A 25,887-nucleotide genomic window follows, 5' to 3' on the forward strand; every position below is an offset into this window, starting at 1 on the left:
TCCATGTTTGAATTTAGAGGTCAGGTAAACGTTGAGGTTAGGATCATCTGTTTTTTCGCAAATGACTTTCCCCCCACCTTTTCCCTGTTGTGTTTTCAAACAGCTGCTTGGTGGGATTAAACCCAGAACAAAATATTTCCAGTTTCAAAGAAGAAAAAAATGACAGCCCTTATCTTGCTTTAATTGCAAGAAGTTTGAAGTTTCAGTAAAACTGCAGTAAGAGAGGACATATTAAGGCAGTTCATACATTCTTGTATGCAGCATCGGGCGTGACGGAGCCACATAACTAGGGTGCATAATTCTGCTCAAACTGTTCTTTCAGCTGCTCAAGCTACCAAATCTGGATTTCTTTATTTCTTAAGCTCTTGACCTGTCCCTACAAGGAATGCCACAATAATGCGACTCCAAAGACGGTTGAAGTAAGCTAAGCTTCGGTTAGTGATTCTCAACAGACAATAGAGGTGCATGTTTGAAACCTAGCTAAGCTGTACAGCTGAGCTGGTGGTGAATGAAGTCAGCACTCTAGACCAGTGTTTCTCAACCTTGACCACTTTAAGATCTCTGGACTTCAATTCCCAGAATTCCCCCAGCCAGCATGCTGGCTGGGGAATTCTGGGAACTGAAGTCCAGAAATCTTGAAGTTGCCAAGGTTGGAAAAACACTGGTCTAGACTTTTTTTTGAAGAAGGGAGAGGAACACCGTTGAGGACAAAACAGTAAAATTGCAAGCACAGCTTACAAGATTGCAGATAACTTGGCAGAGGAATATTTTACCTGAAATTCTACAGAGCTGTTGCTCAACTAGGCTCCTGCAGACCAGACTCTCTCATTACACCACACTGCGGTTTACTCAACCGTTATTTGTTGACTATAACAGAGTTCCTAAGCTGCTACCACATGGTTGGCCAAAAGTTACACACCGTAGTAGCTGGGTTCAAGCCACACCAGCCTCACAAATCAACCACGTCTAGCTGAAGGTGAAATGTGAAGCGGGGCCTTGGAGCTGGGGATGCCAGAGCTGGGGATGGCCCACTGCACCCTTGGCCTCCTTGATGAAGGGAGGAGAAGAAAGGAGGAGGAAATAAATACGGTCTACAACTCCAAACAACCCAAAAAAAAAAAGATTTTATTGTTTTCATATCTCTTTATTATAAAGCCATATTTACATAGAACAAATCTTTACAGATACGCACACTGGTAACCCAGTTACCAACAAGGGTTTAAACAATTAGATGCCCCTGGCTGGTATAAATTAGTGTTCTTTACAAAGAAAAGTAACAGCCACCTGAAAAAAGTTACACAGATGAGAGTTGCCACAAGCAGGCTTGTAGGCTCTCAGCACCTCCCTGTGACCCAACACCCCCGCATACACACACACACACACACACAAGTGCAAAATGAGAGCACAGGCAACCTGTCTTACAACCCAGGGGTGCTTTGCAAGTGCTGAAGCCCCAAGCAGAAGTCAGTAAGAAGGTTCCTCCAAACCAAAATGCGGTTGCAACAATAATACCACTTACAGAGCGCATTTCATGCATTGAAAGAGCTTCCACATCTGTTTCGGTCATCTGTACAACCTCCCGGTAAGGTAGGCTCATGTTATTAATCCAGCTTGGCAAGAGAGGAGGAAAGAGCAGGCTGCAGAAGGCCAACTGACCAAAGCACGTGATTTGAACCTAACTCCTCCCCTCTGACTTTAGCTGGGCCTTCCTTTGGACTGTGAGTGATGTTCGCTGCAGCTGCTACCGTAAAAAGGGGGAGGGAGTCAAGCAGGAGACCACATCCTGGCTCGCTGAAGGGTGGAGAAGACAATATGCAATGGGCCCGTCTCCGTTGGTCAAAACTCGTTTGGGGGAAAGGCACGTGGATGGTCTTGTGCGGGAAAGTTTTTAGAAAGCGGGGTATGATTAGAAAGGGGCCCTGGCAGGAGGTCCTTTGGGTACCCAGAAAGACTAGGCTTGAGACTTGGAAGAAGTCCAGCAGCGGGCAGGTGCAGGACAGAATGCCCCACTAGATCTGCCCCTTTCCCACCCCCTGTCAGCAGGTCTCCTGTATCTAAGGGCTGCAGGGCAGCAGAAATTTAGCAGCTCAGCTTAAGCATCCAAGGGAGAAAAGCTGTAGCTGTTGAACGCTGCATTTTGTGCAATTGACGAAACTCTGCTCTTGGGAATGCTGTGATGGGAGGAATGCCAGAAGAGACGCGGCAGGCACCAGGGAGGGGATGCTGATCGGACAAAGTGCTTCTCGCCGGCCAAAGGACCTTGGGCTCCAGGCACACCCTGGCAGAGGAAGGCCTTGCAACCGGCTGAGGGAGACCCGAAGGTGTTCTCCAATACGCCGCGCCCTTGACCTAACTTCTGTGGCAGCAAGACAGAGACCCAAGGCAACCCCTTCCTTCCTCTCTACCCTCCCCAGGTTCTGGGTCCTCCTCACATCCTTTAAGCTTTGCACGGCGTGGAGAGAGAGTCAGAGAAGTGTCACCCGCCTGAATAGGAGGCACTACGAGACAAGAGAAGGCGAAAATGCTGGACTCACACGCTCCCTCCCCCTCAGGGCTTCCCGGGGCAGGCAGCTCTGGATCAAGCTGCCATGGATGGAAGCCCTTCACAAGCAGAGTTGATCAAGCAGAGAGGACATGAGAGGGCGGGTCTTTCCCAGGCAGTCACCGATCCTGTAAAGATCAAAGGAAGAGCAAGTTAAGACCCAAAGCCTTCCTTGATGCATCTGGGGGCAATGTCTTCCCCGTCACCACCCTGTGGCCTGTATTGGGTGTTTAGAGAAGGCAACTTGGTAAATTGCAGTGACACTTCTTTTCCCCATGGATGTGCCAGGAGGAAAATAAAGACCACGAATGATCTCTTTGGAATCCAAGTTGTTACGCCAAATCATCAAGCAGTCCTCACTCAGGACTGCAGTTGCCACCAGCAAATGACTTCAAGAGATCTTACAAACGGATCCCCCAAAGGGAGGGCACACTTCGTTTGATTTTCTTTTGTAGCAGAAAGGCTATTATAAAATATTGCACCATCGGAGCCTATCCAAGATGAGTAAACTGCCTTGTTGTTGTTGGCTCTGCAAGTTTCCTCTGAGGCGTGTTCAGCTCTGGGTGACTTTATGGATACTTCCTTGTAGGACTTTTTGCAACCATATGGAATTGGTTTAGTAATGGCACCTTCTGGGAAGTTTCTTCAACCTTCTACTTTAGCCTACAACCCCGGGGTTCCTTGGTGATCTCCTATCCAGGTATTAAGTCCCAAATGCCCACCCTACTCTTCCATTCCCCGTCAAGAGTGCCCACCATCTCTACCTGCACTAGAAAGGCATGGGTCCTTTATGCGAAAGACGAGGGCGAGGACGCCGATACCTCCGCCAGCCACTGTGCCGGTGCCCCCCAACACTCCGGACCTCTTTGGGGTGCACCAGGTTCAAGGTGTGTCCTTCCATGGGTTCCTTCCCATCAGTTGCTTCAGAGAGTGGCCCTGCAGGAAGAAAAGGAAAGAGGTGATCATGGGTATGGTTTTCTTGCCTCGGAATCCATCAAGCTAGTCTCCCCCAACGCTAGAATTCCAAGTTTTGTTCAAGAACGGGCAGACCGTTGCGTGTCTGGAGGAAAGACCCTGGAACCCTGCTCATCCCTGTACACAGTGAGCTTTTATTCCATGCACAAGAGTACCCATTATTGTGTGGTAAATAGATTCTCGGTTATTTTATGGAAGAGGCTGCCCCAAATTTGCATATATTTTTTTCAATAATTACAAACAGTTGACAGATGAGACCATGTATTGGAACCACCATCATACACAGCAGACATTGCATGTTACTTTGATATAAGGGTCTCACGAGGTCTTCTGACGCCCAAGCACTAACCATAGCCCTGGCTGACACCGAGTTTCAAACATCTGTTTGACCTGCAACAACAATTAAATGATTTTTTTTTTTAACGTGCCTGCATATGCCAGCATTGACGCTTCATCTAGTCGTGCCATTTTCAGTCCCCAAAAAGCATCTGCCTGTAAGGACTGACAGCTAAAGTGAAAGACAGACCTTTGAGAGTGCTAGGACACTGCTATTTTGATTTTTTTTTTTTTTAAGTACATGAAACACGCATACCAGGCTACAATCAAAACCTCAGAAAACAAGCTAACCCCAGAAAGACATTGCCTTCAGTCCAAAATTAAGCTTAATGTTCTTCTGGTGTATCTTTAATCTTTAACTCTGCACGGTCTGGTGCAAAAGTATTTGCCAGTGCAAATGTTTGTCAGTTGCTGACGGTTGGCTAAAGATTCCTTGCACGTGTGAAATGGCCACTCGCTCCAAGGGGCTCCGAAGAGAACAGTTCTCTATCCGATCAGTCCAGCACTTTGATATCCCACAGTGGTAGTTAACACTCAAAACTGTAAGCCAAGCGCTAAGTGAGAGGCATGGCATGTGTCGTTGGCACTTTTAGGAGGGAAAAAAAGAGATTTTGTGGTTACCCTGATACAACTATGCACAAATCCACTTCTGTCTGTCCTACTGGGGATGGGAGGTGGGGGGGAAGAGCTACGAACAGTACTAAAGTTTGTCTCCTCCATTTGACCCCTTCTCCCAGTCTTTCCAATTTAGGGATTTCACTCCATTCCTCCTTCACAGCTTCAGGAATGACCAAGTGGCAGTCTTTAAACAAAGGAGAGTCCCCAGCGCTTTGATTTCGCGATGAGAAAAAAAAAGAGGATGCACGCCAGCATCTTTGAGTCACTGGGGTTCAGTCTTTCTATTAGCCAGCGCTAATTTGGACCCTGATGAGGCCCTTCCAAAAAAAAGCTTCTGCCGTGCCTAAACTGCAAGTGAGCACCCACCTGGGCGTGAAGCCACTCGTTTTATCCTTACATTGGCCACAAAACAAGCCAAGCTCTCCCAACGTGCAACACCTTTGGCCCTAGTGCAACAACATTAAGAAACTGGCCCTTGGTCTACCAGCAAGTCCCAGAATCTCTGGTCAAGGTAGAAGAATTTCTCTCCTAAAAATCAGGGAAGGCGGTAGGATTAATGGGGATCACGCCCAACAACCCACAAAACCAGAGACTTCTGTTACAAACGTGAAGATCAGAGGCCGTTTTTCAAGGAGAGCCAGAAACCCGCTCCGCCTCATTAAGAAGCCTGGATTTGTCATTACCTGTCCTACACTGGTCCCAGCCATGAAACGGGATTCAAATGAAGCTCTGCTAAATGAAAATTATAATTTCCTGTTCATGAATCTGCTGGGGGGCAGCACAGGCCTCCTTTAGCTGTCCCAGTCATGAATAGAAGAGCAAAAGTCCAGGGAAATTGCAAATTTGCACCCAGAGAAAGTTCTAAACTGCTTCTTCCCTTAAATAGAGAAGTGGCCGTCTTCACTGGATCCCAACTCCTACAGTCATAATGTTACATCTCTGTACTGTACTATCCTTCCTCCAGAAAGTTTGGGGCATTGTGTGTAATTCTCACCCCACCACCCTGCTTTGTCTATTCTATCCTCCTGCTAACCTATGCGGGAGATTAGCCCGAGATACCTCAGTAGTCCAAAGTCATCCACTGACTGGGCATTCAAACAAGGTTTGATTCCTCAGTCCTATAATCTGGTTAATCACCTTGACCATCAAAATAGCAGTAAGCTGTAATGTGTTTCCTTTACCTTTGGCCATGTCTCCACTGTGATTTGCAAGCCATGATTTGGGGTTAGTTCTACATGTGAGCCTAGTCACTGACAAGAGATCCCACAAGGAAATCTTGCCCCCTACTTGCCATCTTTACCCTCACTTTCACGCATATTTCTCACACCCAACCCAGCGGGGCTTGCTACATCCTTGAACCCAAACCCAGCTGTTTCAGGCTGTTGGAGACAAACCTTCCAATGGCCATGGCAGGAGGCCCAAGCCTCCTGGTCTGCTTCCTGAATTGCCCCCAACCGGACCAATTCAGCGATGAAGTATTTCCTGGAAGTTCTTTAGTCCGAATCAGACGATATTTTTCAGCTTTGGCCCTTCAACCACTGGATTTCCCTCAGCTTGTCCGAGATGTGCCAGCTATGTGAAATGCACATGAAATGCCAACCCTGCTATCCGTTGATCCAACTTCATAAATATACCTGGCCTTTTCCAGAGGTCAAGGTCTTTACAATCACCACCGAGGAAATTACAGATAAACACGAGGAGAACAGAAGGCAGGCTAGTCAGGAAAAATACACAAGATTGCACCAGCAGCCTTCCCCAACCCGGAGCTTCAGATCTGTTGGGAGTTCAACTCCCCAAATTCCCAGCCAACAGGATGTCCCTTTAATTCTAGGGGAGCCATCTCCCCAACCTGGGCATCTTAGAGATGCCTGGACCCAAACCCCCCGAGTTCTCAGCAATGGCTATCCTGGCTGGGGAGGTTTGTGGCTGCCCTGTGGCAGAGATGGCACTTGTCCTGGCAACGCTTCTCAGGCCCTGCTGCCTTGACAGGATGGGGTTTGTTATGGGCATGAAAAGCGCTTTGTCCAGGCTGTTATTGGTGGTGGGGGGAGAGGAGGAAGAGAATCCAATTCCTGTCAACAGAGGCCTATCGGCAAGACCCGTGTAGCGGCAAACATCCGGCTGACACACAGCCACATTCAACATGTTGCTGACAGCCCCATCAGAGCCTCTTTCTTTAAATGAGGGCCAGCGGGAACAGTCACAACCGAATCAGTGATGGGGGAAATGAAAGGGACGTAACTACAATGATACAGTCCTGCCTGCCTTTGAAGAAGACTTTGTCAATGAACTAGGTAATCTTTGATCCGATGCAGGAAACGGTGCTTAATTTCTACAGAACAGAAAAGGTTTATTTCTAGAGTCGAATTTCCAACTTCTTTGGGGGTGGGAGGTTGCTAACCCTTCCCTCTTTAAGTTCTCTGAAGGCACCTTGCCCTTTCAAGGCTCCTTACGAAAACCAGGCACTGATTCTTCATCCAACAGGAACGAGTTCTTCGAATTCTTTCAGGGACGGAGAAATTCTCCCAACAACTCTCAAGGGCAGGAATCCCTTTTAGGCAGTACTGCTGAAAAGCACTCCAGGAGGAAGTCTTCCGTGGAAAGCCAGGGAGCCTGCAGAGCGCTGGAGGGAGGGACTGAGCAGTGAAACATGGGACAGTCACACATATACCTTGGCCAGATTGCTAGACTCTAGGCAGGACTTTTCCAGACTTGGCTGGCAATGTCAAAGACCGACCCTGGAACTTTTTGCATGCCAAGCACTCATCTTCCACCAAGGACCTGCCCCTCTTCACGCGAATGGTCCATTCTCTCCTTTAAAAAATTGAAATCCAGCCGTTCTAGGGACTATTCTGCCACAGGCAGGTAGCTGTAGCCGCTAATGCTTTCTGCAGGGCACTTAACTCAGCTGCCAAGAGAATCTTCCCCCCAAGGAAATACTAACCTGGAATGTGGATTTTCACTGGAAAAAATGCAGAAGTTGGGGGGAAAGTTTCCAAATCTTTCCCTGAACCTAACTGAGGTTGGTTCCCCTCACCCACAGCTGCCATTTGGAGCGAAGCAAAGACCTATCTGCAACATGCAAGGTGGCCTCGCGCATTGTTTTAGCCCCAAATCTCACCCTTGTGATGAACAGCAAAACAAGGCTCTTTAGTTCATGCAAACCTATTTGTGTAGAGAAGATTCCCTTGCTGCCTTTCCTCTAGACTGAGGTTGCAAGCTTCTCTGAAGCATCGTACGCGGGTTGATGGCCATCATCATCACACAAGCGTCATACTGGGACTGAAGTCTGTACTTCAAAAGACTGACAACAGGGTGGGTTATACGGCTTTAAAACTGATTTCTTTGAAGGCCATTTCTTGATTTTAAGGGCGTATTATTGAGAACCGGCCATCGTATTTCAACATAACAAGGAAGCATGAAAGCAAGCATGTCGCCATACATACAAAGGCCAGATTCACACTAAGCAATGACTTAGCTGTGGTTGACTGAATAAGCTACCATTAGCTGAGTTTGCCCAACAGGTTTTCTGAAAGCCAAATAAGCCATATTAAAGTGCTGTGTGAATCCAGCCTGATCTCCTGCAATCCGATCACCCTCTTGTTCCATCCTAAGCTGCATTAGAATGTGCAGTTCCAATTATGCACACTTTTAATGACCTAAACTTTTAATTCTTGTAAGCTCCCTTGACAAGAGCGGCTTAAAGTACTGAGTGTTGCAATGCCTGAAGACTAGCCAGTTTCTAAAGGCGTTAAGCCTTCGTGTGGATTAGACTCCGCCATCCAGCATCTTTCCTGCCTTTAAAGAATTACAGATTTCTGTTATCGTTTTTGCAAACAGGGCTCGGAACTGGGACAAGAAGTCAAGCCGACAGCCTGCGCGTCCTCCTACGGCTGAAAGCAAGCACGGGACTCCAGTTTGGGGTCCCTGAGAAAGGTGATGCCCTAGAGCGCTCCGACAAATTCACAGCCAACGCGGCCCACAGAATTTCCTCCCTCCCCGCAACCCGCCTGGCACAAGCCAGAGTGACGACACACACGTCACATCATGCAAATTACATAATTTGTGCAACGGCATGAGATGTGGGACACCGCTCACCCTCCTTGCCCCCTGCAGAGGGCGGTGACCTGATTCACCTGCTCAGATGTGCATCACGTACACATGGAGAAGCTCCTTTGGGGAGGTTTCCTCACCTCCATCTGAAACCACAGGGGGAAACCTCTCAATTCAGCACATCACTCACCCCTTTTAATTAACGAACAGGAGGCCTTAGCGCACCCAATGCCGGCCCTCCCCAAACAGATCCCCGTGATGCTGCAGGAGTTAGACTTCCACATCCTCAACCCGCATGGCTGCTCTTGGCGCTGGGGGGAAGGCTGATCTGGAGAAGTCTGCCGCGACCTGTTCCAAGCCAGGTCACAGATACCAATGGCCGTTATTTCTGCTCAAAGCAGGCTTTACAATCCAAAACTACAACAGGGCAACTTTACTGAAAAACAGGGGCAGGCCCATGACCACACCCCTAGAGGAAGCACTGGGAGAAAACGCAGGTTTGCACAAGCCAGGGCCCTTCCTGCGCAGGCTGACCTGCAAGATTTGGAGAGCCCGTTGCGAGGGCTTGCTTATGCAAAAGCTTGCCGCCCCTCCTGCTCGCAAATCCATCGTTTTTCCTTGTTAAGCAGCAGATTGCATCACTTTCTTCCACCCTGGCCCATGCTCAGCACTTTTTCTCTTCCCCTTCAAATGTTTCTTCCTTTGTCTCTTCATCCCAGGCAGGTGATTCCTGGCACCAGTTACTTTGCACCACCTAGCTCAAATGCTGCAACTCCCAATTATTTTGTTCCAGAATCCCAAAATGCCACCTTTCTACCTGAACAGTGGCTATAAAGACCATTGAAGGGCTAGGGCTAAGACGTCGGTGGCCCAATCACTGCATCTAGTAGAATTTACACCCAAGTAAGCGCTTGCAGGAATACAGTAACCAAGGAGGTCCTGAGTTCAACTCTCACTTCTACTATTTGTTAACTTCCATATTTGTAATACAGGGATCTTAATACAGGTAGTCTTCATTTAGTGACCACAGCAACTCGGTCATTAAGCAAAGTGGTCACTAAGTGAAACATGATTTTACATTAGCTTTCTTTTGCTTTACAGACCTGCGAAGGTCATAAATGTGAGAACTGGTCATAAAGTTACTTTTTCATCACCGTCGTAACTGTGAATGGTTGCTAAACAAGGCAGTCACTAAAGGACTACCTGTATGAGTCTACTGTATAGTGCTGGTATGGAGATTCTTAAATAATCTAGGACACATCAGCATTAGTGCTATTTAATTCTAACAAGATTCCCCCCCTCCCCCCCATGCCTTTGGCTTCACATACACGCCCCAGTCCAGATTATCTTATCTGAGTTTAACATTAAGAAATAAACAAAAATCCTGCACTGTTCAATCTTTCCTGGCTTTCTAGGACCAGCGAGACAAAGCCGAAGCCTCCAATGATATCTCTCATTAACTACAGTATTCTATTTCATCCACACTAGGAAAATGGTTTCCATTGGGAACAGGCTAGGACTTTAAGCCAACTTCAAGCAGTGGTTTAAAATCTTTGCTTGTTCCAAATCTGATAATTTCTCACTTGGGGCAGAATGATAAATTGTAATCAGCTGAAGATGAATTTTGGTTCAGGCTGAGTAGAGAAACAGAAAAGTGGGGGGGGAGGGGGAGTCACCTGCACAGGCTAAATCATAGCTCAGCTTACAAAGCAAACATCAGAGGGTCCAAACTGGGTCAGTGTGAGAAATCCACAGCGACTGTAATGAGTTAGATTCTAACCGCGCATTTACTCAGCACATTTGAAATCTGACACATGGGCACATTCAACGGAGGTTTGCGATGCATCCTGCATGCCAGCTTGTGATCCGCCACCGTGATTGACAAGAGCCAGCAGAGGGAAAGGGCACACAAAGGCCTTCTCCACAAGGGTGCATGACCCACAAAACTTTCCAGCTCTTCCCCTCTGGAATGTGGGCACCCATCGGGGGCTTCTCCGTCGCCGCGAAGCTCCAGCGCCTCGCAAAAGGGTCATCGGGGATCCCAACATAGCAACCACGGGGAGGGACTCGGAGGCGGGAGGAGGTTTAAGCTGCGGCGTGAAGGTCACAAGAACAGAAAATGAGGCAGGCAGGCAGGGGGAAGCGAGGGCCGGCGTTCACCCCCGAAACACCTTCGGCCCTGATCGCCTCCCTCCAGAGCGTGCACGGGCAGGTACCGGGCAAAGCGCGCTCTGCTCACGCTCAGAGGCACCGTTTCTACACACGGGAAACGGGTCTCGCGAAGGCCACCCCGGCGGCCTGCCTGGGCTTCACCTTGCCCCGCCACCCTTATCTAGGAACGGCGGATCCAGACGCGTAGAGCTTTCCCACAACGGACGGCTTCCAGCTGCAACGCCTCGGGGAACAGCGAAGGAGAGCCGCCCCATTTCTGGCCCCCGCGGTCCGGCTTGCCAGGAAGAGGACGTGTCCGGCTCCGACGGGGCGGCGCCGCGCATCCCCCGGAACGGGCTTCCTCCGTTACCTGGCTGCGCCGCAGGTGCCTGCTGGAGTCCCCGCCGCCCGCTCGGGGACCCCTGCCCAGCCCGGCTCTCCTTGGGAACCCCTTCCTCAGGGCAAGCCTCTGCAGCCAGGATCCTGTGCTGCGAAAGGCAGGCATTCAACAGGTCGAGCCTCCCCTCCGGGCGCGCTCGGAGCGCAGCGCCTCCTGCCAAGGGCGCCTTTGAAGCAGCCAAGGAGGCAATGAGGGGCGGGCAGCGGGACGACCCCCCCAGCCCGGCCCTCCAGCGCTCCCTCGCCCTCAGCGGGACGGAGAGAGGCGGAGCGCGCCGGGCTGGGGCTGGCAGGCGCCGTCCGCGCCCGGCGCTGCCTTCGCTGGAGGGCAGTTCGGCCGGCCGGGCGCTGCGGCGGCCGCCCGCCCGCCCCGCCGCCCGCCCCGTCCCTGCCCGAGCCAGGCCGCCTTCACCGCGCCGCGCCGCGCCGCGCCGCGCCCTCCTCGCCGCTGGAGGAGGAGGCGACGTGCGCCTGGCACGGCCCCGCCGGGCAGAGCGCCCCGACGGCAGCGCGAGCGGGCCCGAGCGCGCGTCCCCCCGGCGCGGCAGCGAGCCACCCACCTCCGGAGGCCGAGCCGAGAGCCAGCCACAGCAGCAGCAGCGCCAGCAGCCAGCGCCGCACGCCCATCGCGGCCACGCCGCCGCCACGGCAGAGCTCGGGCCAGCGGCGGCAGCAACCGAGCCAGCGAGCGAGCGAGCAAGGCGGTCGCTCCCGCCGTGGCCGGGCTGCATTTGTAGCCGCGCGGGGGTGGAGGCGGCCCGCCCGGTCATGTGGCTGCCTCCACGCCCCCCCGCCCGTCCTCCCCCCGCCCCGGGCCCCACGCGGCAGCGCCTCCCGCGACCGCCAGGGACGCCCCCGCCAGGCGAGCAATCCCCGCCGCCCGCCCATCGGGATTGCCCCACCCCTCGGCGGGCCCCCGGCCAGGCGGGCTCGGCTCGCGCGCGCACGTGCCCGCCAAGGCAGCGCGCCCTCCGCCAGCCAGCCCTTCGCCCGGACGCGCCCCTTCCTGAGCCCCCCTTCACATCTGCCCATTTAGGGGCACCTCATCTGCTCCTGGGGTCCCGGCTCTCACCCTTGGGATTTCTCTGCTCTTCCTGACTGTGGACCTCTAAGCTGTTTCCTCCCCCTTCTTTGCACCCCCCCATTCGTTGAGCCTCTCCAGGCCAGGAGCATTCTCACCTGTGGAGAGGTGAGCCTCAGACGGTGCTCCCCGTGGGCTGGACCAGCCCCCTTTGCCCCCTGCGTCCTCCCCTCAACCCCACCGAGGCTTCCCCTGAGCACATGGGCTGCTGTAAGCAGCTTATGCATTGACCCCTTGCCCGGTGCAAAGATCCGCCCTCTGCCTGTACCTCCAACGAGGCACACGCTATAGGTTGTGTGATTTTGGGGGGTTTTTTGTTTAAATCACAAAGCAAGCAGAGAAGCCCTTTGCAGATAACCCGGCTTCTCCTTGGTTCAGGGCGAGCGTCAGCGGGAGACAATAGTGGTTTTTCCTTAGCCTGGGGAAACAAGTTCCCCACAGCTGCAATTTTTCTCACCACTGGATCCAGCCAAGCATCTCTCCAACGCAGCAGCAGCGTGGGGGAATGGTTTGGAGTTTGTAACCAGATTGAAATCCTCAGTCGGCCCAACGCTCGCTGAGCCAGCCTCTGCCTCTCAGCATTATCTGCCTCACAGGGTTGTTGTGAAATAGAAGTGGAAAGAGTGAGCGCATCTCACACCTTGAGCTCCTGGAGGAAAGTGGAAAAAACTCTTCTAAACTCTGTGGCAATCAAATGCAGAAACATGGTGCCAAGGATTCATTATACAGTATAGGAGAAACAAATTGCTTTCAACAAAGGCGATCCGTAGGCACCAAAATGATGAGAGCTATTCTCTTGGGAGAAATCAGCCCTGGGACTGGAGAGACGATGACTAGCTCTCCCGCGTTCATTGCTCTTGCTTCACATTCCCTTTTTTTGACAGCATCATGGTATTCTTTCTTCCTTTTTCTGCTCTTGTTTTTGGGCCCCCCAGAAGAAGACTCAGCGCCTAAGCATTACACCTCCCCATCCTCGTCTTTCAGTGTGCAGCCCTGTTAAGGTCAACCCCATCAGTTGCTATGCTTAGCAGTGAGAAGGTTGCCCCGTGGAGGAGACAGCAAGGACCAAACAGAAGGGCAGCCAGATGCACTGTAAAGTACATCAGGACCGATTTGCTCTGTGAGCCAACTTCCAACATTCTGCGTCTCGTGGTGACCAGTGGGTTGCCTTTAATAAAAGGGAAAAAGAAAAGAGTGCTGCCATTTCTTAAATTGTTGCCAGAGTGAGTCCTACAATCAGATTAGGAATGTACAACCTTTTGGTGATTGGGGGTGGCACTTAACTTGGAGTGGGGAGGGAAAAATGCTGCCGTGAATATGGCTGAGATTTTCTTTTTTCCCATTTTTTGCAAGGAAGAACAGGATATAAAAAGAACGTTGAGCCTGTTTTAGGATTTACACTCTTATTTTCAGGCGTTCGTTGCAGAAGAACAAAAATCCAGGCTCCCAGTTTTCAGCTACGTTGCTGCAATAATTTGATGCCATTGTTGGAGGACATTTCAAGATTTGCATGCAGAGTCCCCACTTTGCATTTGGCCGAAGGAGGCAGCCACACCCAGCAGCCGATCTGGGGATCAAAACAAAAAAAAAACCCCAGCTACTTTTGTTATTCTTGAAAAAGTCATTATAGCAAAGGAATGATAATGGTGGGGGGGGGGAGCCCTTTTAAAGGTATTTGTTCTACACTGTTCCACATTCCTTAGGAAGATGCAAATGAAATACTCTTCTGCAGATGTTTATTGAGCATCTGCTTGCAAGGAATTGGGTTAGATTTTGCAACTTGATAATACAATCCTTTATAAGTCTTTTTAGAAGTAAGGTTTGTTGTTTTCAGCAGAGTGCCTAGAGGTTACCCTCTTCAATCTTTGGGGAAGAAATACTGATATTTCAGAAATGGATCTAAATCTCCCATATGGATTTTGATGCCTATAATGCCAGGAGAAGCATCTATCTTCTCTCCCAAATGCATATGATTATTCCTATTGGCTGAAAGCAGATCTTAGGCTTAATCAGCTCTTCTCCAAAATCCTTCCTATCCCCAAGTTCCTGAACTTTCGGTTTCCAGCCTTTTGCAATCTGCATCTTGGCAGCTCCAAGCAATTTTGCCACTTGACTCAAGTTCCAAGTTGCTGAACTCGTAGAACATTTGGAGGCAAAGTCATGCTGTAATCAACATTTTGGTTTCAAAGGCGGTCTCCTGCCCCAGACCTCTACCTTCGGTGTCATCACCACAAAACATGCGAGTACGTGCAGGCTGCAACCACATCCTCTCCAACCGACTTCAGATTTGACCTTCGTAGAGTTGTTTTAGCCAGTCTGGTGTGAAATACCACTTAACCAGAAATTTACATGAAGCTCCTCTGTTTTCATAGAGGAGCATCTCATGCTTGAAAAGCATTAATCTCTCAGTTGTGGAGATTAAGGTAAAAGACAATCTCGAGCAATGTTTCTCAACCTTGGCCACTTGAAGATATGTGGATTTCAACTCCCAGCATTCCCCAGCCAGCCATCTTCAAGTGGCCAAGGTTGAGAAACACTGATCTAGAGCGAATTTTGGAGTTCTGAAGTTGGCTATGGAGTTTGGGTCAGGTTGCTTCTCATCTTCACTACGATGAAGCTGCAACCCAGAAGGAGCAACCAGTTTCTCTTCTTGAGGTCAAGCACACCTACTGGTTATCTATCCATTTCCAACTTCTTCCACTTAGCTCACTCCAGAGTTTGGGGAGACAGAAAGGACAAAGTCCATTTCTGAGTCTGTATACTCTGTCCCCATTAGATTTTTGAAACCTACATTTTCCATTCAAAGGATACAGAAATAGGGAGCCAGGGCGCGCTGCTGTTCCTCCTCCCACAGTAGATCCCTCCATATGCTTTCTGAACTCCTTACCTGCACACCCTATAAAGTGAAATTGTAGAAATGTAGATACCTACACTATCAGGAAATATTTTAAATCCCCCTATTGTTTATACCAGTGTTTCTCAACCTTGGCAACTTGAATACATGTGGACTTCAACTCCCAGAATTCCCCAGCCAGCATGGGGAATTCCCCAGCCGTACTGGTTTATACAGAATGGGATTGCTCAGTGCTTGCAAAACCTGGAGTGGATTACAAGCCCCTTCATTCCATTTGGTGCTGGCTGGAACGATGGCAATGTTGTCCAGTGCAGGAAGCTGGCTCCAGATTGCAAAAAACAGAGGTGGTGCTGGTAGACGAATGCTTCCTCGCCTCCCAACAAATGCTCTTATAAACAGGCAGCAAATCGAGCCTTCAATAAATGTTTACAGTAATCCAATTCTTTATCTAAATGCTGCTGGAGTTCCCAGGCAGGCAGAAACAAACTGAACCACTTGGGTGTCAAAGGCACGCCGTCAAGCTTGGATTGAAGAGAACCAGGGCAGAAGCAGGCAGGCCTCCGACGACCTCCAGGCTAAAATACGGTGCTTGATTTTCAATTCCATCCAACAGCTGCAATCAGTAGGGAATGAAGCTGAGAGGTAATGGCAGGAGAGAAAGCCGCCAGTCTCCATGGGCTCTGTTGACCAAAGGGGTGGAAAAGAAAACAGCCCCCTGTCAGAAGCCTCCTTACCCCAACCATATATCACCAAATGGAGAAGGTGGATTTTGAAGGAGAACTGATTTCTGAAACAGTCCATTGATTCTATCCGAGTCTCTTGTTGAACTTTTTAGCAGTAGCGTATCAACTACTTATGGGCCAGAGTCCACTTCAGCCATGGTTAGCCCAAAGGGGCACCCCCAATGTATTATTAAGATGCTGCTGATTTTACTGCAGTTGACAGCAACCTCCTTGGAAACAGACAGCAGATCTTTTGGAAGCTTTCTGCAGCCTAGAAACCAGTGTTCATGGTCCTTCCACTGTGGGAGAACGGCGCTGCTGCTCTGATGCTTCTCCATCCATTAAGCAGCCGATCAGATGCACTGGGGAATATTCAGATGTGCATCCTTGCAAGATGCATGACCTGTGGAAAAAAGGAAGAATGCCTTGTTTGAGATGTGTAACATGAAGGTTATAAATAGTAATACTAATAATAAAGTGGATGGCATTCCAGAGGAGTGCTGAAAAGTGAGCTTGCAGGAGCTGAAGGAAGAGTAGAAATTGGCCAGAAAAACAGGCCTTCTTGTTCTGTTTATGGGAGCTTCTGCCAGATCTAAAACTCATCCAAAATTGAGGCGTACCATGGCGTGCAATCCAATGGCTAGATTTCCACAATGCATAAAGCCCAATGGGAGTTTGATTAGTGTGTGAACCCAGCCAATAATGATTGGCTAGTTAAATCATGGCCAAAGAAATAATGACTCAGTGCAATACGTGGGGAAATAAACTTGTGGATCTCAGATGACGACATAGAGGGCTTTTATTTTTGCGCGCAAGACACCTGCCCGCCATGCAGAGAGGAAAGAGGTTATTGTTGTGAAAGCATTTTTGCAAGCTTAGCTGGCAAAGGCTGGCAGGTCCCTCCCGTGATGCAAACATCTGCAGGATGGCCAGAGCCAAGACAGCAGAAGTGGGGGGGGAGGGGGGAGAAGACAGAGCATCATTAAGTGCCCCAAGAGGTCTCTCCAAATGGCTCAGCATCTGGGGGATAAACAGGAAATTCAGAAGGAAATACTCTTGAAGGAAGGATGCAGGTTCAAGGCGCATCATGCGTTTGGAATGTCAGGACCAAGGGACCGAACTGTTGGAAAGTCTGGGCAGTGGCTGTTTCGGGGGGGGGGGTGTTACCCTCAGCACATCTGCCATGAAGGCTCTTTGACCCCCTGCAATTTCAGTAGCCCAGGAGTCCTTGGCTGGCTGAGCCCCGCCTCGTGCAAAGCCATACTGCGGTTCATTTGGTTGGGCTCCGGTCATTCTGGAGTGCAAAGCACCATTTGCACCTTGACATTGCACAAACTTGGCCAACCAGGGCTTATTCAACAAACAGTAGTTAAACAATCCAGGAGTTAGGGCAAAGTGTGGACCCATTCCGTTCTTGCCCCCGTTCCATCCTTGCTGCCCCATTGCTCATCCTGGGGTCCTCCAAATGTGTAGGAATGCAAGCTCCCGAATTCCCACTGAGCTCTGAGCTCTCTCATTTAGAGAGTGATGCTACTTTCTCATTAACCCCCACACACACACACACACCACATTCAGAAAAGCACATTTCTTGCACTTCAGTTGAATAGTAACATGCAGTGCAGGGTCAATACTCAGCTCCCCATAGCTTTCAGAAAAAGCGAGAAATCAAGTTCATTTAAGGTTGGGAAGAAAGGCGTTGAACGTACGCAGGCAATTCTGACTAACAAATCCAAAACCAACAGAACTGAATAAAGTTTTCCGGGGTTGTGGGATTGGATCTCAGTGCTGTCTCTCCAATTTTTTGAAGAACCAGAACCAGAACTTTGCAAAACAGCAACAGTAATTGAGGCCTGGGTTAAACCAAAATGAGAAATGAATATGCTGCTTGTTATGAATGTGCTTAATTTCTAAAAATTACAGGATCTGATTTTTTTTCCTGGTTCTTTATTTTAGCATTATGGGACAGAATGTCCTTGAAAAGCACAGACACACACGTTATAGACCGTTCTGACCATTTCTCACCTGTTCAACCAATGCATAACGCCTCTAAGACAACCATCTTTTCCTTCTGCCTGTACAATGCCTATAGCACGCCCTCCACCCTTCAGCAACTTTGGTTTTGCACACCAACCTCCACCACATTAAACTGGATTCAGATGGCTTGGACCTCCCACTGAACACAGTGGCCACTTAAAAGGCTTCTGAAGTCAACACTTTAACCACACATAGATCCAGACATGAATTACAATGATCAAACCCACCGTTATTCCTCTCCCCCATCCATCGCTGTTCTGAAATCTGGGGAAGTGGAGAATACTGACAAGGTAAACCTTTCCAAAAACCCTCTGTGGCTGTCTAGATCAGTGTTTCTCAACCTTGGCAACTTGAAGACATGTGGACTTCAATTCCCAGAATTCCCCAGCTACCCATGAATTCTGGGAGTTGAAGTCCACACGTCTTCAAGTTACCAAGGTTGAGAAACACTGGTCTAGGGTATGGACTGATCTGGGACTATTAGCTCAAAGTGTCTGCTTTAAATGATCCAGTTCTGAAAATTACCTATCCAACTCCTGGCCATTCGAAGTAATTCTGAAGTCTCCAATATATACAAAGATCTATTCTGCTGCTTTAAATTTGAATATTAACTTCATCCAGGGGCCAATCTTGATTTTAACTCAGCTCCCCCTTTGTCTGGAGGCCTCCAACTCGAATGGGACATGTCCAAGGCGACAATCAAGGCCTTCTAAATTATAAACACACATGGTAGGCCACACGCTGTGCATGAGTGCCATTGTTCTTCCTGACGCTTCCCCAGAGACTGCCACAAAGCACTTTTCACATACGAATTCTAGCTGAATCGGAGAATGAAAATTTAAACACTGCTCCAATGCTCCGCATGCTAATTTAAAAGCTAACGCCAGTGAAGTCAATAGGTCTTTAAGGCAAAATACATCTTTTCTCTTTCAGAATTCTGACAAGCAGGACCAAGTTTCCTCTGGCCCCTTTTTTCTCTTGTGTCCATTCTAATCTTTCCTAATCTTTTTCCTTGGCATTTCTAGCATCCAAATGACAAAGAAACCAACCCAAATAGTCCACCAACTTTCACACAGCACGCTAAGCCATAACATGGTTTGTTTGATTGATGGTATAATGAGTTGTATGAATCCAGCCTAGTTTGGGTAGATGTGCTAAAACACCGTTAAGCAGATGATGGCTTAGGGTGTTTGCTGAACCAGATCATCCCCTAATTTCCTAGACTGTTGAGCCATCTGTCCATGTCTAATGTCCAGGCAGGGATGCTCTTGCTGATGTAGCTACAACAATATCAGCGATGCCCAAGAGATTGGTATCAGCAGGCTTGAAGGAAGCCCATGGACTGCAAAAAATAATTATGAACAAGAACAAGAAAAAAACCCATAGAAGACGTTATCTGTGTGAATAGAACGATGGAGAGGCACAGTCCACATTGCAACAGTTTGCGGCCGGTCCCACTCATCCTCTCCTCTGCCTCTGTGCTCCCCATTGCTGTAGGGACTGCCACCGCTTTGTGTCCTCCTGCAAGCCAGGGCCTTCCCAGTTTCCCAGAGGAGCCCTCCTCCCCCTCCCAGCTTCCACATTCCTGCGTCCCTTGGCCCCAAGCGCAGGCCACCCCTCCGGTGAGCATCCTGTTTCCTAGAAGCATAGCGAGAGCCTGAGTCATGCCATCAGTAGCTCCTGCAGGTGACGGAAGGCTAACAATAGCCAACAAAAGGAGGATGTTTCACTTGCGCAGGATCCTTGGGCCAACCTGGAAAGTATCCTGCTGAGGGCCTTCGAAGAAACTCCCGCCGAAGGCCCAGCCCAGATAAGCTTGGCAACTCAGCCGACGTGCCTTTGCCAAGGAGATTCTTTTTCCTGTTTGCAAAAGAAGGTTTTGTTTAGGGGTGGAAAGAATGAGGCAGCGTTGGGAACAGGTGCTTGGCAGGGGTGGCCTCTCCAGCCTCGCGACTCCTCATTGCAGGGCCCACATCAACTACGGTTCATGCACTGACAGCACTGGTCCGTTTCTTTTTATAAAGGAGCCGGCATGGCTAACGAAGGAAATAGAGAGCCGACTGGACCAAACAAATGTATGACATTCAGGGATCGTCTGGAACACGCTCAACCTCTGTGGAAGTCGATGCGCTCCATGGAAGTCGACATTTTTTCTGGATGTTTCTTTCCTCAGAAATAAGGTCATAAGGGTGGTTCCTAATCTCGGAGATTAATTACAAATACACAAGCTCAATAAGGATAGAGATATGCAGCTTTGCATTCTAACAAACGGTAACTGTTTCTTGCTCCATCGTGGGCAGTCTATTCTCCAGATGGGTGGGACTTCCCTTCCCATAATTCCCAGCCAGTTCACCTGGGGCACAGTTGATTAGGACGGCTGCCCTAGATTAACTGACAGCCATTGCTAGGGCTACCATCATGTTCTAATAGCAATTTAGCTACAACCCAGGTGGACTCAACCTGTTTTTTCACAGGACCCAGAATGACAGAGAGTTCAGTCAGCAAATTGCAGTTAAACGAATCAAACTTAGCCTGTGAACTCCTCAACGGCATGACCCAGCCTTCACTGTTCTCAGTTTGATTTGTGGCCTATGTTAAGCGTCAGATTTTTTTTTTGATTTTTTTTTTTGGACCACGGGAAAAGCAGCCAAGAATGTATGTAAAAGCTATCCTGCTTCAGCTGGGATTTCCAATCTCAGCAGGCATGCCAGGAAGACCGAAAAGTGGATAATCTCCCTTTCTGAACCATCACCCCTCTTCCCCCCGAGACCCCAACTGTACAAACCATCTGAAGCCCCGAGATTGATGGAGATTAAACAGCAGCCAGCCAAGTTTCTCAGAAAGCCGGCTCCCAGCAGCTGGATCCATCCGAGGGAGGCTGAGATTAGCCTGTGCCCCAGCGGGCTGTGACCTCTGACCCGGCTGCAAGCGATGATGCTTTGCAGACCAAGGTGGACAGGCAGGAAACACCCCCCTGCCATTGCCTTGCCTTGCCCTGCTCCCCACTCGCTGCACGGCTGCAGCCAAGCCGCCGCGTCATACAGCTCCCAGGGAAACCCTGATTCGCCATCCTCCCGGCGTTGGAACTGGAAAATCTGATTGCATTCCCCTGGTGCAAACACATAATGAAACGGCCACTTACGCTGCCAGCCCGGAGCTAATTTATGTCAGTTTCACCCCTCTCCTGGGGCCATCGGTTGATGTTCAACCCAAGAGGGCATGTTCATGGCTCGGATCCCAGGCAGGTAAAAGATCAGCCGACAACGTGCAACCCTGATCCAGGGGCACCGAGAAAAGGACCCTGATCTCTCTCCGGTAGGAGGGTTTGCTTGTTGGGAACGATTTTTTTGATTGGAACAGAGCTTCCCAAGCAGGCCAAAGTGTCAGGGGCTGTTTGCTTGTAATTTGTAATGTATTCCTTCTATATCTGCTTCCTGACTTTCCCCTATGACAGTGTTTCCCAACCATGGCCACTTTAAGATGTGTGGACTTCAACTCCCAGAATTCCCCAGCCAGCATGGGCGTTGAAGTCCACACATCTTAAAGTGACCATGGTTGGGAAACAGTGCTGTAGGAGATCAAGATGGTAGAGATCTCCTTCCCATTTTATCCCTGGCACAGCTGAACAGGGGTGGATTCCCAGAACCACCAACTGTGGCTTAGCATGTTGGAGGAATCCAGCTACTAATGTTTACTGGTTAAACCACATTTAAACCATGATACAAACGCAGGCCTTAACTGATCCAAGACTACCTAACCTCAAGGCATTGTATATTAACAATTTCTAGTGGGTTTTTCCCCCTATCGTTTTAAAAGCAGAAGCCAACAGGTTACATTGGCTTTTAAGTCCTAGAAGACAGGCTATTGCTGAATAACTAATCACAACAGGAGATCTGGGATGGTGTAAGGGCTGGAAAATAAACGAATATTTGTGCTAATGCAATAGGCTTCTATTTGGCTTAGCCTGGTGGGTAAACTCAGCTATTAGGGTTTAGTCAATAAGCTATATTTAAACTAAACATGATACACAAACTCAGTTTCTCCTTCAAGTTGAGACAGATTCCTGGTGACTTTGTGGCCCCATCCATGCACAGTTCTTTTTGCCCACCAAACGATGTTTTGCCTTCTTCTGACTGATAGACAGAGAGACTTTTTTAGTTTCTGAATGCTCTTTCATCCAAGTACTAATCACATCCTATCAGCCATATTCAAAAGGGCAGAGGGTCTTCTGCATCGTTAATTGGATGCTTCCAGGGTGAAGGGTCTGAGAGCTACAAGGAAAAGGCTTTGCAGTGCTGCAGCCATGAAGCTCATGGAAGAATCTGGGCCAGGCATAGCCTCACTCAGTTCTACTAGTATTTTGTTGGGTTGTTGGGCATACATTAGTTTTCTCCAAGAAGATTGGACTCAGAATATAACAATATCCTAGGCCTCCTTGCATCAGGACTGTATACATCAACCATATCCTGCAAATGTCCGTCTTTCTTTCTTTCTTTCTTTCTTTCTTTCTTTCTTTCTTTCTTTCTTTCTTTCTTTCTTTCTTTCTTTCCCTTCCTTCCTTCCTTCCTTCCTTCCTTCCTTCCTTCCTTCCTTCCTTCCTTCCTTCCTTCCTTCATTCCTTCCTACCTTCCTTCCTTCCCTCCCTCCCTCCCTTCCTTCCTTCCTTCCTGAGCTGGAAAAGGAAAGGAGAAGAATCAGAGAGGACAGAAAAAGAAAAACAGCACCATCTGTCAAACTCAAGGGCAAAAGCAGAGGAGACAGTGCCCTTGTTGTGAGGACATTTCTGCTGAAATGTTTTCTTTCTATGCAGTTGTTAAAAGGGCAAGAGCCTACCTGATGGGGTTGTTGGGTGGGATAAAGCACAGCATTCCACCACTGCTGGGAATTTGAAGAGTTAGAAAAAAATGTCCAAAAGGGAACATAGGAAAAGCAAAGTTCTGCCCTAAATAACTTCTCCAGGAAAACTGTGGTGTAGGTTGCTGTTCAAAAGACTTCTGGAAGTGCTTTTGAAGTGTATAACAGAAATTAAAATAGGCCTAATTTGAGTGATTATTTTGGACAGAAGCCTGCCCCGCCTCCAGGGCCTTGCTTCATTTTTCCAGTAATTATATAAATTGAATCCCTGAAACAATCCAGCCTGCGTCTCTCTCCTAGGCTGAGATATTCATACACTTCAATATTTACTGCTGAACATAATCCGTTCTACTGGCATAAAATGAGCGCCAGAATATGCCAACGGGCTCACCTCTTTGCCGACACAAGTCAGCAAGGAGAAGGGGGAGAGAAGGAGGCAGAGAAGGGCTCAGCCTGCCGACAGGAGCATTAATATATCCAGCGGCAGCCTGGAGGAATGACCAGTTTCAGGGTGCTGTTTTAATTATGACAAGGAGGGGAAAGAGACATTTGTCTCCTTGTTGCTATGGCAATGCTGGTCCCTACCAACCTGGCGCTTCAGTTGCCATGGCAATGCCAGCTGCCCGGCCTTCTCTATCCATCCCTCCAAAACTGAATCAAGATGGCTTTTGCAGTTGAAACCAAGATTGCGGATGCCCACCTGCAGCATGATCTGCAGTCGGGAGGAGGGAGAGAGGAAGAAAGAAGTAGCAAGGCGGACTAGCCTCTCTGAATTCACACACGTTTCAGGCTGCGCCGCGCTTCAGTTCAGTTCCAAAAAAGCTGATTTGGACTGAAGAGGGGTGCAAACTTTGTGCAACCCTTGAAAGCAATCACGTTGCAATCCTGGCAAACAAACGTGTCAGCTTTAAAGAGTGGTAGGACGGGTGACCTTTCCTCCCGTGCCTGCTCTAAAATGACCCACTCCAAGATAATGCCTTAAAATCATGGCCAGCTGACCAGGCATCGTAATTCCCCCACTGGAGGCTCCCACTCCAGGGAAGAGGATCAGGCATGGACTTGTATCTCCTAGCATCTTTACCTAGTTATGAAAGCAGTACAGGGAGTCCCCAGTTTAAGAATGAGTTCCTTTCCCAAGGTCTGACCATAAGTCGAATTTGTACATAAGTCAGAACAGTATTATTGTATAGCAATGTATAACCAGCATTGTGTAATGAACTTGAACCATTGTGTATTTAACTCAAATCATTGTGTATTTAACTTGGATTTTGCTACAATAGGCTCCGTTCCCAACTATGAGTCATCTGTAACCTGGGTGTTCTTAACTTGGGGACTACTCCAAACAGCAAATAAGTCTCCTCTCCCTTTAAATTTCCCACAATGCCACGTAGTGAGGCTCGATCAGAGGCATTGTGGGTAAGTTGAAAGCTAAGCAGATACAGCTGGAAGGCTGGCCCAGGAAAAGGAATATAAAAAGAAACAGGAGTGGTCTTCTTGGGGCAGCTGGCCAAGGTGCTGATGTCAGTTCTGTTAGGAAGACACCATTCAAATTCCAGCTTAATCATGAAAGTTATGGAGAAACCATAGCCATTCTCAGTCCCACTCATTTTTGATTTACCCCTTGCAAGGTTGCTGTGCATAAATTAGTTCAGTGTTTTTCAACCGTGGCCACCTGGAGACGTGTGGACTTCAACTCCCAGAATTCCCCAGCCATCCGTACAGTTGAAGTCCACACATCTTCAAGTGGCCACAGTTGAAAAACATGGAATTAGGTCCTTCAAGATGAGCCTCCCAGTTTCTTTTTACAAAGGGTTTTATCAAGCAACCAGCACTGCAAAGTTGGACAATTGTAGGAGCAACTACAATGCAATTGGAGTGCCACCTAGTGTTATATCCTGCTGATAGATTGTCACGTTACTATCATTTATTGTTGGTTGCATTAAAACAAAAAAAGTGTTTCTCTTATGGCAATGCTTGCCTAACACTGTTTTGCTATGTCCTTTTTTGCAGCCGTTGATATGATTGTTCTCTTAATTACCTTCCTGCGGCTGCTGCTTTTTACCAATAAAATGTTTCCTAGCATTGGCACAGAATTTGGTTTCTCCTGAAGGAATAAACAGAACGGTTGGTCATTTACTGAGATCAGCGACTACTGTAAATGTTAAAAATGCAAGTGTCGAGATGTAATTAACCCTTTATCAGATGCCTTGCACACTCAAGCATTTAGCAGCTTGGCATTTTGGCCTGTCTCCAAACTCCAAACCATGCTTCTCCTCAGCTTCATCAGATCCATGGACCAACATCCTTCCATTTTACAGGTAGTCCTCATTTAGCAACTGCCTTGTTTGGCGACTGTTCATAGACGCTGATGAAAAAGTAACTTTGCGACCAATCCTTGCACTTACAACCTTCACAGGTCTGTAAAGCAAAGGAAAGCTGAAGTAAGATCATAAGCACAGTTGCGGTTTCACTTAGCAACCACTTTGCTTAACGACCGAATTGCCAGTCCCAATTGTGGTCACTAAACGAGGACTACCTGTATTTCTACAACTCACTGCCCACCTGTGTAGCTCTATCCCACCCAGATACTCATTTAGGGAATGGCTTGCAACCATAACCTTTTTAAGCCCTTGAGAAATCTGGAACAAACTATTGATCCCCCAGTATTTTCTTCTCCTGGGCCAATGCAATTCTTTCCCCCCACATTTTTGATCCATTGACATTCAACAGCCCAGTAAATGGGAATGCTTAGGGAAAGTCAAAATTAAGTTTCTTTGTGCTGATAATTCAGCTGCTTTATTTGACTGCCTAGAATGACAAGCATTGATCTGTTTGATCATTTCAAATATTGGACCATGTTTGGGATGGGGGCTTCATTTGTTCTTGGGGTGGTGGGGGCAATTGGCTTTATTACTCCCCTACCCAAAGACTCTGGCAAAGCAATAGCAAAGTCCTGCCAAACAAAATCTGAGTTTCATTTGAAACTGTTTGGCTCCTCTTTTTCCAATGACCTAACCACTCAGCTTCATTTTTGGCCTATCTCAAGATGAAAACATAAAAGGGGCCCCACACTGTTGGTCTTCCTCCTCCTCCTCCTCCTCCTCCTCCTCCTCCTCCTCCTTTTCAGATGATCTTTGCAAATCCGTTATGTTTCAGTCATTGGCTGTTCTTCAGTTTCAACAGATTGCTGAACAACTTGGCTTGTTTTCCAGAAACTCAGTGTTTGAGCCAATGTCATTCCTGCCCTGCCCACAGCTTTGGGGATTCT

The 25,887-nt window shown here is 48.5% G+C and overlaps 1 long non-coding RNA gene across 3 annotated transcripts in view; it reads right to left on the minus strand.

Annotated features, from left to right (window-relative positions):
• Positions 1-1,123: 1,123 nt before the first annotated feature.
• The window catches only part of LOC148214424 (uncharacterized), a 33,385-nt gene continuing 8,621 nt past the window's right edge, over positions 1,124-25,887 (minus strand). For 2 of the 3 annotated variants that reach the window (XR_015798088.1, XR_015798087.1), the window contains exons 2-4: positions 11,635-16,134; positions 3,307-3,478; positions 1,124-2,670 (exon numbers count right to left, since the gene is read on the minus strand). This is a non-coding gene — a long non-coding RNA (uncharacterized LOC148214424). Of the gene's footprint in view, positions 2,671-3,306; positions 3,479-11,634; positions 16,135-20,550; positions 20,866-25,887 lie in introns of those variants that run through there. The other variant, XR_015798089.1, reaches the window with a different exon arrangement.

Source organism: Python bivittatus, unplaced genomic scaffold, assembly GCF_059951505.1.
Source record: "Python bivittatus isolate LINGU-HERP-01145 unplaced genomic scaffold, Pbiv_v1 ctg000670_np1212, whole genome shotgun sequence".
In the NCBI taxonomy this organism is placed as follows: Eukaryota; Metazoa; Chordata; class Lepidosauria; order Squamata; family Pythonidae; genus Python; species Python bivittatus.